This window comes from Carcharodon carcharias (assembly GCF_017639515.1).
Source record: "Carcharodon carcharias isolate sCarCar2 chromosome 35 unlocalized genomic scaffold, sCarCar2.pri SUPER_35_unloc_1, whole genome shotgun sequence".
Taxonomy (NCBI): domain Eukaryota; kingdom Metazoa; phylum Chordata; class Chondrichthyes; order Lamniformes; family Lamnidae; genus Carcharodon; species Carcharodon carcharias.
This window is the reverse complement of record NW_024470701.1, coordinates 1630743-1644301: the sequence shown is the minus strand read 5'-3', so window position 1 is coordinate 1644301 and position 13559 is coordinate 1630743.

The following is a 13559-nucleotide window of genomic DNA, read 5'->3' as shown; positions in this document are numbered from 1 at the left end:
TGAATCTGTGGATTATTTACTGTTGATGGCATTGAAGGCTGGGTCTTTCGTTATATTCAAGGCTGAGATAGGCAGATTTTTAATTAAAAAGGTAACAAAAGGTTCTTGGAAATGGAAGGAAAGTGGAGTTGAAGATTATCATGTCAGCAAGGACCTCATTAAATGGCGAACAGATTTGTTGTCTGAATAGCCTACTTCAGCTAATAGGTTTAATGATCTCTTGGTTTCATGCTCTCTCCTCTACCCCTGCTCAGTAATGCTCTGTGGCCACTCTCTCTGTGTGCTCCAATGGTAGCTCACTCAACTCACACTGTCTCACTATTAATGTCCCCGCTGTTCCTTCTGCTCTCTCACTTTTAATGGCACCGCTGTTTCTCACACTCTCCCACTCTCAGTGCCTGCTCTGTATCCTCTCTCACTCATAGAGTCAGAGGGTCACAGAGTATCCGAGTTATACAGCATAGAAACAGGTCTTACGGTCCATCATGACCGTGCCAGGCGTCAAGTACCTATCTATTCTAATCCCATTTACCAGCTCTTGACCCCTAACCCTGTATGCGATGCTGTTTCAAGTGCTCATCTAAATACTTCTTAAATGTTGTGAGGGTTCCTGCCTCTACCACCCCCTCAGGAAGTGTGCTGCAGATTCCAACATCATTCCGGGTGATTTCCCCGCCACCTCTCAAATCCTGCTACCAGCCTCGCTGCTTCTCTCGCAGCTTCTCTCACACTCTCTCACTCCTAATGACCCCACTTCTCTCTCACTCTCTCACTCCTAATGACCCCGCTTCTCTCTCACTCTCTCAGTGCTAATGGCCCCATTGCTCCTCTCTTGCTCTCTCACTGTTAATGGCCCTACTTCTCCTCTCTTACTCTCCTCCAGTACACTGGCTTCCCTCGAATGGCCAGATCATTTGAAATTAAGCGTCAGAGACATTGCACCCTCCTCCCTTACCTCATATTACAGCCTGGGATACATCTCATCTGGGCCTGTGGATTTATCCACTTTGAAGCCAAAACCACTAATACTTCCATCCTTTCAATGCTAATGTCTTCAAGTATATCACATTCCCCCTCCCTGATTTCAACACCTACATCGTCCTTCTCCACAGTCATCACAGATAAAAAGTAAGCGTTTATAACCTCACCTATGTCCTTCGGTTACAGCACAATCTGCCACTTTGTTCCCTGATGGGTCCTACTCTTTCCCTGGTTATCCTCAGGCCCTGAATATATTTATAAAATGCCTTGGGTTTTGCTTTACCTTTCCCGCCAGTGTTTGGTAATGTCTCCTGTTCGCTCTCCTAACTACTTGTTAACTACCACACCCTCCCCCACCACGCACTTTTTATGCTTCTCCAGGGCTTCCGCGCTGTTTTAACCCCCTTGTATCTACCATCAGTCACTTTTCTTTTTCCTTATCCAATCCTCTATATCCCTTGACAACCAGTATCCCCTGGAATTGTTTGTCCTACCCCTCACCTCTACGGGAACATGTTGGCCCTGAACTCTCACTATTTCCTTTCTGAATGACTCCCACAGGCCTGTTGGAGACTTTCCTACAATTAGCTGCTCCCAGTCCACTTTGGCCACATCCTGTCATAAAATATTGAAGTCGGCCTTCCCCAATTTCAGGACCTTTATTTACAAGCCATCTTTGTCATTTTCAATAACTACCTTAAAACCACAAGAACTATGGTCTCTCTCCCCGAAATGCTTTCCCCCACTGACACTTATACCACTTTCCTGGCTTCATTCCCTAAGATTAGGTCCAGTGCCGCCCCTTCTCTCGTAGGGCTTTAGTGTTGGCTCAAAAAGCTCTCTTTCAAGCACTTTAAGAATTCCCCCACATCGAAGCCTCTCACACTAAGACTATCCAAGTTAACATTGGTGAATTGAAATTTCCTACTATTATTACCCTTGTACACATCTCTGAGATTTTCCTACATATCTGCTCCTCTAGCCCCCCTGACTCTTTGGAGGCATTTAGTGCACCCCCAGCAAAGTGATTGCCGACTGCATTTAAGTTCTCTACAGATGGCCTCATTTGAGGAACCTTCTAAAATACCATCACTCCTTATGGCATTAATTTACTTCTTGATCAATCGTGCAATGCCAACTTCCATTTTAAACCCCCACCACCAAGTCACCATCAGCCCCTGTCATGCCTGAACACTCTATACCCTGGAACACTGAGCTGCCAGTCCTGCCCTACCACCAACCATGTCTCTGTGATAGCAACAATATCACATTCCCATGTGTTAATCAGCACCCTCAATTCATCTGCCCTACTTTTAAGACTCCTTTCATTACAATAGCAGCGAACCAGCCTTGCATTATTCCCCTGTGCCTTAACAGGTCTACGTTTGCTCTGCCTTCCAGACTCACTTAGCTCCTCTTCTATATTAGGCTTTGTACCACCCTTTACTGTACCTTCACTCATTATTACATAAAAATACCGAATTAGTTTTACCCTCCCCCCACAAGCTCACCCCAACATCACTAGCAAACCTCACCACAAAGATGTTGCTCCTGTGCCAGTTCAGGTGCAACCTGCCTGACGTGTACAGGTGCCAACTTCACCAGAAACATACCCTGATCAAGGAACCAGAAGGCCTCCCCCCCGCAACATTTCTTCAGCCACGCATTCATCTTCTCTATCCTCATATTCCTTTCCTCACTTCCATGTGACAAGGGGGCCATCCAGAGGTTGCAACCTTTGAGGTCCTACTTTTTAATCTGCTGTCTAGTTCCCTAAATTCATTTTGCAGGACCTCATCCCTCTTTCTACCTAAGTCGTTAGTACCAATGTGAACCACGACCTCTGAGTTTTCCCTCCCTCTTCAGAGTGCCCTGCAACTGTTCTGTGATATCCTTGACCCTGGTACCAGGGAGGCAACACACCATCCTGGAGTCACGTCTACAGCTGCAGAAGCTCCTGTCTGCACCCCTCACGATTTATTCTCCTACCACTACTGCTCTTGCACTCTTACCCCTCCCCACTTGTGCAGCTGAGACACCCACAGTGCCTGCAATTTGACTCTGGTTGCAATCTCCAGAGGAACATTCACCCTTAGCCTTTTGCAACACAGAAAAACAGGGTTTCCTCATTACCTGTCTGGTGCTTTCCTCATTACATACCTGTGGGGCTTTCCTCATTACATACCTGCCTACCTTCTTCTGAATGGTGGTCCCCCATTCCCGCACTTCCTCAAGCTGCTGAGTGACCACATCTAAAAATGTTTTATCCACGTAACTCTCAGCCTGGTGGATGCACCGCTGTGTCTCCAACTGACGTTAACACTCTGAAACCCATTGCTCAAGCTGGTGAATCCAGTGGCACTTCCTGCACATGTGGTTATTCACAATGCAACGTGTGTCGAAGAATCCCCATGCAAATCACATGACTGAGTCCCTTTGCCATACGTTTTGTTTGATTTTTATTAAAAAAAGCTGTTTCTCTAAATTTAAGTCAAATGAAAAACGATTTAGCTTTTTTCTGGCAAAATAAAGTCAAATGTGGTAACTGTTACCTACTGTAATGTAGTTTCAAAATGGAGAGAGATGAAAGCACCTTACTCACTAACTACAAACCAGCTCTCTCCCTTGTCCTGACATCACTCCTTTCAAATTCAAGGACCACCCAGTGCCTGTGTGAGAACAGGCTCCCTAACAGGTAAACTCCACATCGCTCTTTATACAGCCGCTCCACTCCCTGACAGGTAAACTCCACATCGCTCTTTATACAGCCACTCCGCTGCGTCACAGGTAAACTCCGCATCGCTCTTTATACAGCTGCTCCGCTCCCTCAAAGGTAAACTCTGTTATCGCTCTTTATACAGCCGCTCCGCTCCCTCACAGGTAAACTCCACGATCACTCTTTATACAGCCGCTCTGCTCCCTCACAGGTAAACTCCTGCTCTTTAAACACCCGCTCTCGTCTGGCTTTTTTTTGTTGTTTCGCCTTTATTGTGTGTTTAATTTCCCCCTATCCTTAAATTACTAAATTTAATAATAATCAACAAGTGATTGTAACTCAGCTGCTAATTTCAATATAAAAACAAAGCTAAAAGCTGAAATACTCACCAGCCAGTCGCCTGCCTGTCCTCCTGTGACCAAACTCTGTTTTGGTGTTGAAATCCTGTCCTCCCTGTGAGGGACAGACATGGAGAATGTTTAATCAATAATTTCCAGGCTCTTCTCCCCTCTCTCTGACAGTTAATTTACTGGGAATTGTGATCCTGTCCCAGGGAAAGTACGGCCTCTCCACCTGCACCACTCGCTACCTGGTGGCCATGGCAACGGCGGATCTACTGGTCATTATCACAAACGTCATACTGAACAACATCAATTATTATTATTTCCCACTGAGATTCCTGTACCTCACTCCTGTGTGTTGTGTTCACGGTGTGCTGTTGGTTGCAGCCATGGACTGTTCTGTCTGGTTCACCGTCACTTTCTCCTTTGATCGATTTGTGGCCATTCGTTGCCAGAAGCTGAAAACAGAATATTGCACTGGGAAAACTGTAGCTGTGGTTCTAGCGACAACCGGCATCCTGCTCTGTTTAAAAAACATCCCCCTATACTTTACACAGGAACCTGGACAGATAATCGACAATGTACCGTGGGGCTGTTTGACAAAGCCAAGCATTTTTACTGATCCCGGATGGGTTGGATTTAACTGGTTTCAGATGGTTTTAAACCCATTGCTTCCATTCGGTTTAATTCTGCTGATTAACGCTCTGACAGTCAGACACATTTTAGTGACCAGTCGAGTCCAGAAGGGACTGAGGGCTCAGAGTAAGGGAGAGAATCGCAGTGACCCAGAGATGGAGAGCAGGAGGAAGTCTATGATTTTACTCTTCACCATATCCGGCATCTTCATCCTCCTGTGGTCGGTGTTTGTTATAAAATTCTTCTATATTGATGTGAAAGGGTTAATTTACCTCACTGAACCTGAATATATCTTACAACAAGTCGGATTGATGCTGCTGAATTTAAGTTGTTGCACAAACACATTTATTTACGCTGTGACTCAGTCCAAGTTCCGAAAGCAGATGAAGAAAGCGGTGAATTATCCGGTTACATCAATTATTCAATTAATGAAGAGAAAAACCCTGACTGTCAGACACCTCAGCCAATCAGAGTTCCGGCCGCTGACGGACAGGTGCTTCCGCCAATAATGAAGCTCCGTATGATGACTGAAATGCCTCACCCAATCAGGGGTCGCCGCCGCTAACTTACAGCTGCTTGCGCCAATCAGGGCAATCGGCCTCATAACTGACAGGCGCAGCAGCCAATGGAGCAGCATCAGATTTTCATCCACAGCCACCTCAGCCATTCAGGGAGAACTGCTCGCTAAATGACAGCTACTTGAGCAAATCAAGGTGACCTACCAGCTGACTGACAGTCACTTCATCCAATCAGAAAGCTGCAGCCTTTTTTGCCCAGAGTCACAAAGGCCAATCAGGGTATTCTTCCTAAGCGCCGTCATTCATCTCAACCAATCAGGGAGCGACAACTGCTGACTGACAGACAGTTCAGCCAAACAGTTCATTACAACAGCTGACTGGCATCAGCTTCATCCAATCACAAACCAGTGACTCACAGATAGTTCAGCCAATCAGTGATCTTCACCAATGACAACAGAAGTATCAGCCCATCAGGGAGCTGAACATCATCACTGACAGCCGCATCAGCCAATCAGTAAGCTTCGACCGCTGCTGTCAGCACTTCAATTAATCAGACACCACAAACCAATTCCCACCATCTAGCGCGGAGTTTCATTCAATCATAGTGTACAATAATTGACTGATAGCTCCTCAAACAAATGGAGTGTCCCAAAGGTGTGAGGGACACCAGCTCTGCCCGATTGGAGCGATTCAGCATGAGAGTGACAGCTCTAATCCAATCGGAGAGATGCAACAACCCTGGAATTTCCTGGAGTAATGAAAATCCCGCTTCAAAATCCGACCAATAGCCGAGCGCCTTGCTCAGCTCAGCAAAACCTATCCCTGCCCACTTTGCGATTGACAACAGCGTAAGCCAGTGGCTGAGTTGCTTGTAGATCATTGGCCAATCGAAATCCGTCCCAATTGCTTCGGTTCAGAAACTGTCACCAACAACCCACCGTCATGACGTCATGACGCTCGATCCTGGCTGGAGGTTGGTCAATGATCCTTAAAGCGGGGCGGCACTGGGAATTACGCCAGTGCAACTATATTTCACTGATTCTAATTAAAGCTGGAACCGAAAGGCAGAAATTCAGAGATTGAAATAGGAGGGACACAGGGAAAAGGAAGGATCAAGTTAAATAACAGAATCACAGAATTGTTACCAAGTTGAAGGTGGCCATTTGGCCCATCGTGTCTGCACCGAGCTCAATGAGCAACTCACAAAGTTCTATTCTCCAGCCTTCTCCCCATAACCTGCACTTTCTTCATTTTCAGATAACAGTCTAATTCCCGAATGAATGCTTCATTTCAACCTGCCTCCACCAGCTCTGTCACTGTTTCACAGATGCAAACCACTCGCTGTGAGAAAACATAATATTTATTGTTATCAATATTTCTTTTCCTGATGACCTTAATACTGAGCTTCCTCACCCTGAGTGCTTCCACGAAAATGAACCGTTTCCCCTTGTTTAATAAGGATCACTCATTATTCTAAATAGCCATATCAAATATACTCTCAGCCTTCTCTTCTTCAAGGAAAACAATCCTAACTTAGATTCAAAGAGTCATAGGGATCTACAGCACAGAAAAAGGCCCTTTTCGGCCCATCGAATCTGCGCTAGACAGACAAGTACTTAACTATTCTAAACACACCTTCCAGCACCAGGCCCATAGCCTTGTATGCCTTGGCATCACAAGTGCACATCCAAACATATCTTACATGTTATGAGGGTTTTTGATTCAATCACCCTTTCAGGCGGTGAGTTCCAGATGCCCAACATCCTCTGGTTCGAAAAAAAATTCCTCACATCCCCACTAAACCTCCTGCTCTTTACCTTAAATCCATGCCCACTGGTTATGGATCTCTCCACCGAGGGGATGAGCTCCTTCCTGTCTACCCCAACTATGCACCTCATAATTCTATACACTCAATCATCACCCCCTTCAATCTGCTCTCTTCCAGGGAAACAAAACCCAGTCTATCTAATCTCGCTTCATAACTAAAGCTCTCCAGTCCAGGCAACATCCTGGTAAATCTCCTTTGCACTCCCTCTAGTGGAATGACATCCTTCCCATAATGCAAATATCAGAACTGCACACAATACTCTAGCTGTGGCCTGCCCAGCGTTTTATATATTTTAAGCATAACATCCCTGCTCTTATACTCTATGCCTCATCTAATATCGGAAGTATCCTATATGTCTTGTTAACCATCATATCTACATATTCCGCTACCTTAAGGGACCGGTGGATATGCACACCCAGGTCCCTCTGATCCTTGGCACTTCCCAGGTACAATTCATCGTGTACTCCCGTGCCTTGCTTGTCCTGCCCAAGTGAATCACCTCACACTTATCTGGGTTCAATTCCATTTGCCAATGATCAGCCCATCTAACCAGCACATCTATATCCTCCTTTAATCTGGGGCTATCCTAGGCACTATTTACCACCCCAACAATATTCGTGTCATCACGAACTTAATGATCAACCATCCTACATTCAATTCTAAATCGTTTATATATACCACAAACAGCAAGGGACCCAACACCAATCCCTGTAACTTCTCCAAGTTCAAACCTGGAAACATTCTCCTGAAGCTTATCTGTCCTCTGTACAGTAACTCCACATTCCTTGCCCAGAGCTCGAAGTAATACTTCAACTAGAGTCCAAACTAGTGATTTGTACAAGTTGAACTAATTTCCTTGCACTTATCCTCTATTTTACGATAAATACAGCCTTGCTTTAGTTACTGATTTCTCAAAATATACTGCCACCTTCAATGGCTTGTCCCTCTGCTCATACCCCCTTCAGAGATATATCCTTCATTTGGTCTGTCTCTCCTCATGTTCTCGCTGCTAAAATGAATCATTTTGCATCTATTTGCATTGAACTTCATCTACCACCTGCCTACCCATTCCACTAACTTGTCCAGGCCCTTTTGAAATGCTATTCTATCCTCCTCACAGTTCAAACATATTCTGATTTAGTTGCTTATCAGCTGAAATACCGATATACCTTTCTTTTCTCCCCATGTAATGTTTTCAAGACCAATACAACAATTAGCTTTACTTTATATCCTTAATATTAGTTATCATGACCAAGTCACGATTACACTCAATTTACCCATCTGTGTGTTGGCTATCAAGTTAACTTTTCCAAGTCAGGTCGAACATTATACCCTGTGGATCAGTTATTATGTCCAATAAAAGAAACACGTTCAATTGTATTCCTCTGCATAGGGTCTGAAGCTCAACTTAGCAACCAAATATCAATTTATGCATGTGTGTGTGTGTGTGTGCCCAGGGTCACGATAAACCCCAGCCAAGGGACATTGCTGAACGTGAGGTTGTGTGTGCATGTATGTATTTGACTGTGTGAGTAAATATGTCTTTTTAAGTTTCTGTCCGTCTGTGTGTGCGAATGTGTGTGGCAATGTGTGTCTGTGTGTTTGTGCATATGTCTGTGGCTGTGTGCGTCTGTTTCTGTTTGAGTGCCTGACCGTCTATGTGTCCGTGCGTGCGTACATCTGCGTGGGTGCATCTTTGAGGAAATGTCCGCCTGAGTGTGTGGCTGTCTGCATGTATGATTTTTGTGTGCGTGTGTATATGTGTTTGTGTGTGTTTGTGCGTGCCTATTGGAGTGCACGCATCTATATACGTCTCTGTCCACATGTACGTTTGTGTCTTTTTATGTGTGTGTGTGTGTGTGCGTGAAACGCATTGTATTTCTGTGCCATGTACACATGACAGCATCCTACAGTGGGACAGCGCTGAAGATGAGCCTGTTTTGTGTAGGTGCCTGTGTCTGTCAGCCTGTTCGTCTTCCTGTGTGTGTGGGAGAGAGAGAGAGACAGAGAGTGAAAGAGTGTGAGAGAGAGAAATTGTTGCTCCGGTAGACAATATTTTTTATTTAGGAAATAGCTTGTTAATGTTCTGCCATCAATCTGATCTCCATGTAAAAATAGTACAAGGAAGTGCTTGTTGTGAAATGAGAATATAAGCCTAAGCAGTTTGTAAGTGTGTTTAAAAATCGCAGAGTAATCGCATGCTGCATCAAAAGAGATTGAATGTTTATACGTTATTAGTCAAAATGGAAACGTCAAGTACAAAAAACAAAAACAAAATGCTGGAAAATCTCAACAGGTCTGACAGAATGTGCAGAGAGAAAGACTGAGTTAAAGTTTCAAGTCCGAATGACTCTTCTTCCGAGCTGCCAAGAGTAGTCATGCGGAGTCTTTACACTAATATTGTCTTTCTCTCCACAGATGCTGTCAGACCTGCTGAATTTCCAAGCATATATTTTTTGCTTCAGATTTTCAGCATCCGCATTAATTTGCCATTATGGAACAGTCATGTTCTGCACCTAAACATGTTTGATGAATAAAGTTTATCATTTTTTGGAAAATTAGAGTTTTACACAGTTTCCATTCTCCTTTCTCCAATTTATCACAGACATTCATTATGTCCATTTCCTCCCGTCTTCACACTGACTTAAACCTCTTAATTGCCTAATGTTTTCCAGCTCTGAAATAAGCTCAATGACATGAATTATAAACTCATTAATTTTTGAATAGAAATACAAGTCTTCAGTAGTCAAAGACGTGTCTTATGAATGTCAGTTACAGGACTGCATTAAGACATTCTGAGACGCTGAAGTATTTCAAGCTTTAAACGGCCCATTCCATAAAAGGTTTCCTTTCTAATGCTCACAGAAAGTGGACTGCAAATTTTATCTTCACAAATTTGCAACAGTAAAGGCACAAATATCACATTAATTTGGAACGAAAATATGTCTTACAAAATAACTGTTTGCATTAGATAATAATTTCAAAGAAAAATATGTACACGATTTGTTAATTGGTAAAAATGAAAACTGTTAGATCAATCAGCAGCTTATTAAGAGGAAGCAGTAATACAAACTGCAGCAAATCTGTTTGCACATCATATGATTCAAAAACATTGAAACTTTTTCTTTCTTGATGTTTGGAAAGCAAATACGTCGATGATGTCCTCAAATAATAAGCTACCAAATTTATCACTTTGGATGTACATAATGCTGAGGGCAGATCACTATCCTTGCAGCAAACTTTAGCTAAATTCATGGAACTCAGTCCTGTGGAATTGAGCAGAATTTCTCAAGCAAGTTTGTGAATGTGAGTCATTCTTACAAAGATATATTCCGTTCAAAGCTTGTAAACACTTCGAATTCTTGGATTTCAAAACTTATATATACAAAAATGTAGATATTGATCTTGTGCTACTGAGAGAAGGAATCCGTGCGCAACTCGACCAGAGGCACAACTGATGCTGCCGTGCAGCTGGGACCAGCAGACTGCTGGGTTTATACATGGAGTTTGCAAGTTAATCATTCAACATGGGACACATTTAAGCTACAGGAAATAATTATGTGGACAGCAGCAAGGGGGTCTGAATGGAATCCTTCATTTTGTATGAATTTAATATTTATCATTGGGGTTTTATGGCATTTTTTAAATTAATCATTGTTACACCTGCACAAATACATGAACTCATTCTGACTAATCATTTTGTAACGATATAGATAAGAATATATTTCACATATTAGAATGAAAAGTCCATATTTGTAGTGTAACATGCCAGTTTCAACTGATTCTGTCCAATTACCGCCCTCCCAGCCACTGACTGCCTGCCCCACATGGTTGAAAGCGTGAAATCACGCCAGTCTGGAACATGCACAGACCTACTTTTCAGGACTAAACAGGATGGAGGCCTGGAAGAGCTCATGGACATTGGAAACAATTGAGAACTTTGGGCATGGTGGTTTCCTGAGCACCATATGCTGCCAACTATATCAGCCATCGCTCCAATGGACCCTCCAGCAATGGTCGCATCGATCATTTGGTCTCCCCGGCAGCAGTCACATCGCTCGGGTGGTCTCTCCAGCATTAGCCACATCTCTCGCATGGTCTCTCCAGCATTAGTTACATAGCTCGGGTGGTCTCTCCAGCAGTAGTTCCATTGTTCAGATGAACTCTCCAGCAGCAGTCACATCACTGAGGTGAACTCCCCAGCGATATACGTCTTAAGTGGACCCGGAGCATGTCGTTTGGCTAAAGCAAAGCTTTGTAATCGGGGGTGTGTGAAGGGTAAATGAGAAGCATCCAGTGAAGGCTTCTCACACAAGGCTCACAAGCACTCAGGCAAAGGCTGATTCGTCCCTGTGTGCACAAGCTTCTGGGTGGCATAGACCCAGCCTGGGCTGTCACTCTGAATATAGGGAGTGTGCTCATGAACAAAAAATAGGAAAAAGAATGAGAACACTCAAGCCCGGCGTGGAAAATCCCTGCTTCTCTCTCAAACCCACACACACACAAATACATAAACACATACTCAAGCAATTACACACACAAACACACACACATATACACAAACACAATAACACACAGCCATAGATGTTCACGCAGTCTCACACTATTAAATTGTCAAACAGACTTTCTCAAACATATGCACTATCTCGCCTGCACTCAATCACAGTATCATACACTCACACTGGCCCACACTCACCCTCCCACACATCCACTCACATACACATTTTCACTCACTCACTCAAATCCCAAGCTCACTTAATCTGACACTCTGAAAATGTCATGCATTCTCTCTCACACACAAACACACACACACACATGCACACACACTCTCTAACATAGACTGACATACACTCACACTTTACCCCATAATCACGCTCACACACACATTCTCTCTCACACATTTTCACGAAATCTCATCCTCACACAATCCCACACTGTCCACATCTCCCTCCCTCTCTCTCACACACAGAACATGCACACACTCACACAGGCAGATGCTCACAGACACTCTGTATTCCCCTTTTTTTTCTCTCACAGACACAGACATTCACTCACTCCCTCACACACATTCACAGAAGCAGTCACACATTAATCTCAAGCACACACTCACTCCGTCACACACGCACACTCCCAGAATCAAATACTCATTCAATATCACACTGTCACAATGCCACACATTCTCTTTCACCCTCACACACACTTTCACTCAACAGACGCAGGCTCACATGCACACAACCACACACCAACATGCACACACACACAGATTCTGTCACGCAGTCACAATATCATACTCACAATGTCTCACACACATTGACACTCTCACTTTCTATCTCTCACAAGCAGGCACACACACATGCACATACTTACCCACAAACCCTCACAAAAACCTATCAGTTCTCACACTTGTACGCACTCACATATCACACTCACTCAGAAACTCTTGCAGAGAAGCATTCATGTGCATCAACAGGCAATAGCAAACACACATTCAGAAACACTCTCCCTCTCTAATACTCTCACTCACACATTCACACATTCTCTGAAGCACTCTAAATGTCACACAACCTGCTGTCCCTCCATACACAGGCATGCACTGGCTCAATCACACCCTCTTTCACACAATTACAAAGTCACTTTCGCAATTTCAAAATGACACACTCTTACACACACACTATTAACGCACTCAGACGCACACATGAACACATACTTCCTGAATCACAAATACATAAAGTCATTCATACTGACTCACAAGCTCTCCCATGCACGCTCTCCGCCACACACACACACACTCACAGGCTCTCAAATCCAAAGTAATATTCGCACCACACTATCACACACACACAAAGTTACACACTTGCTCAATCTTACCCTGTGTTTGTCAATGTGTGTGTGTGTATGAGTTTGTGTGTTTTATGTGGATGTGTTTTTTGTCTGTGTTTGTGTTTTATGAACGTTAATATCCCGAGCATGTGGGAGTGAGTCTGTTTTTGTCTGTGAAGGTGAGTGTTTTCAGGTAGAAATTCAACCATGATCTTATTGGATGCCGGACAGACTCCAATGCCGGAATGGCCTCCTCATTGTCCCAATTACTTAAAACATTACTCAACTTAAAGATTTCTATTTGTCCTAATTGGCGGGCGCTGTTCCCACAATCCCCCGCGGAAGGGAAAGCCCTCTATCAGTGAGCAGGGCGGCACTGCACTCTGGGAGAGTGAACCGACTGCACATGCGCAACAATATTGCCTGATTAACAGGAAGCTGATTCTCATTTTTCATTTAATCATTATCACTATTTTTATTATTATTTAGCTCCTCGACGTTTCAGAGTTACAGTTCCTTCTCCATTCTGAAGAGTCGCTTCTTCCTTTCTCTTTGTCGATTTAATATAAATACCGGGAATAAGACACCGAAAGCAAAAAGCCATTGCGGCCGACCTGTGCCCGGGGTTCGACAAAGAGCAGCCGTCGATGAAGCAGGTGGGCAAGAGTTAACACTGGGAGGACCAGAGGGACACAGGAGTGCCAGGCGAACTTTAGAGC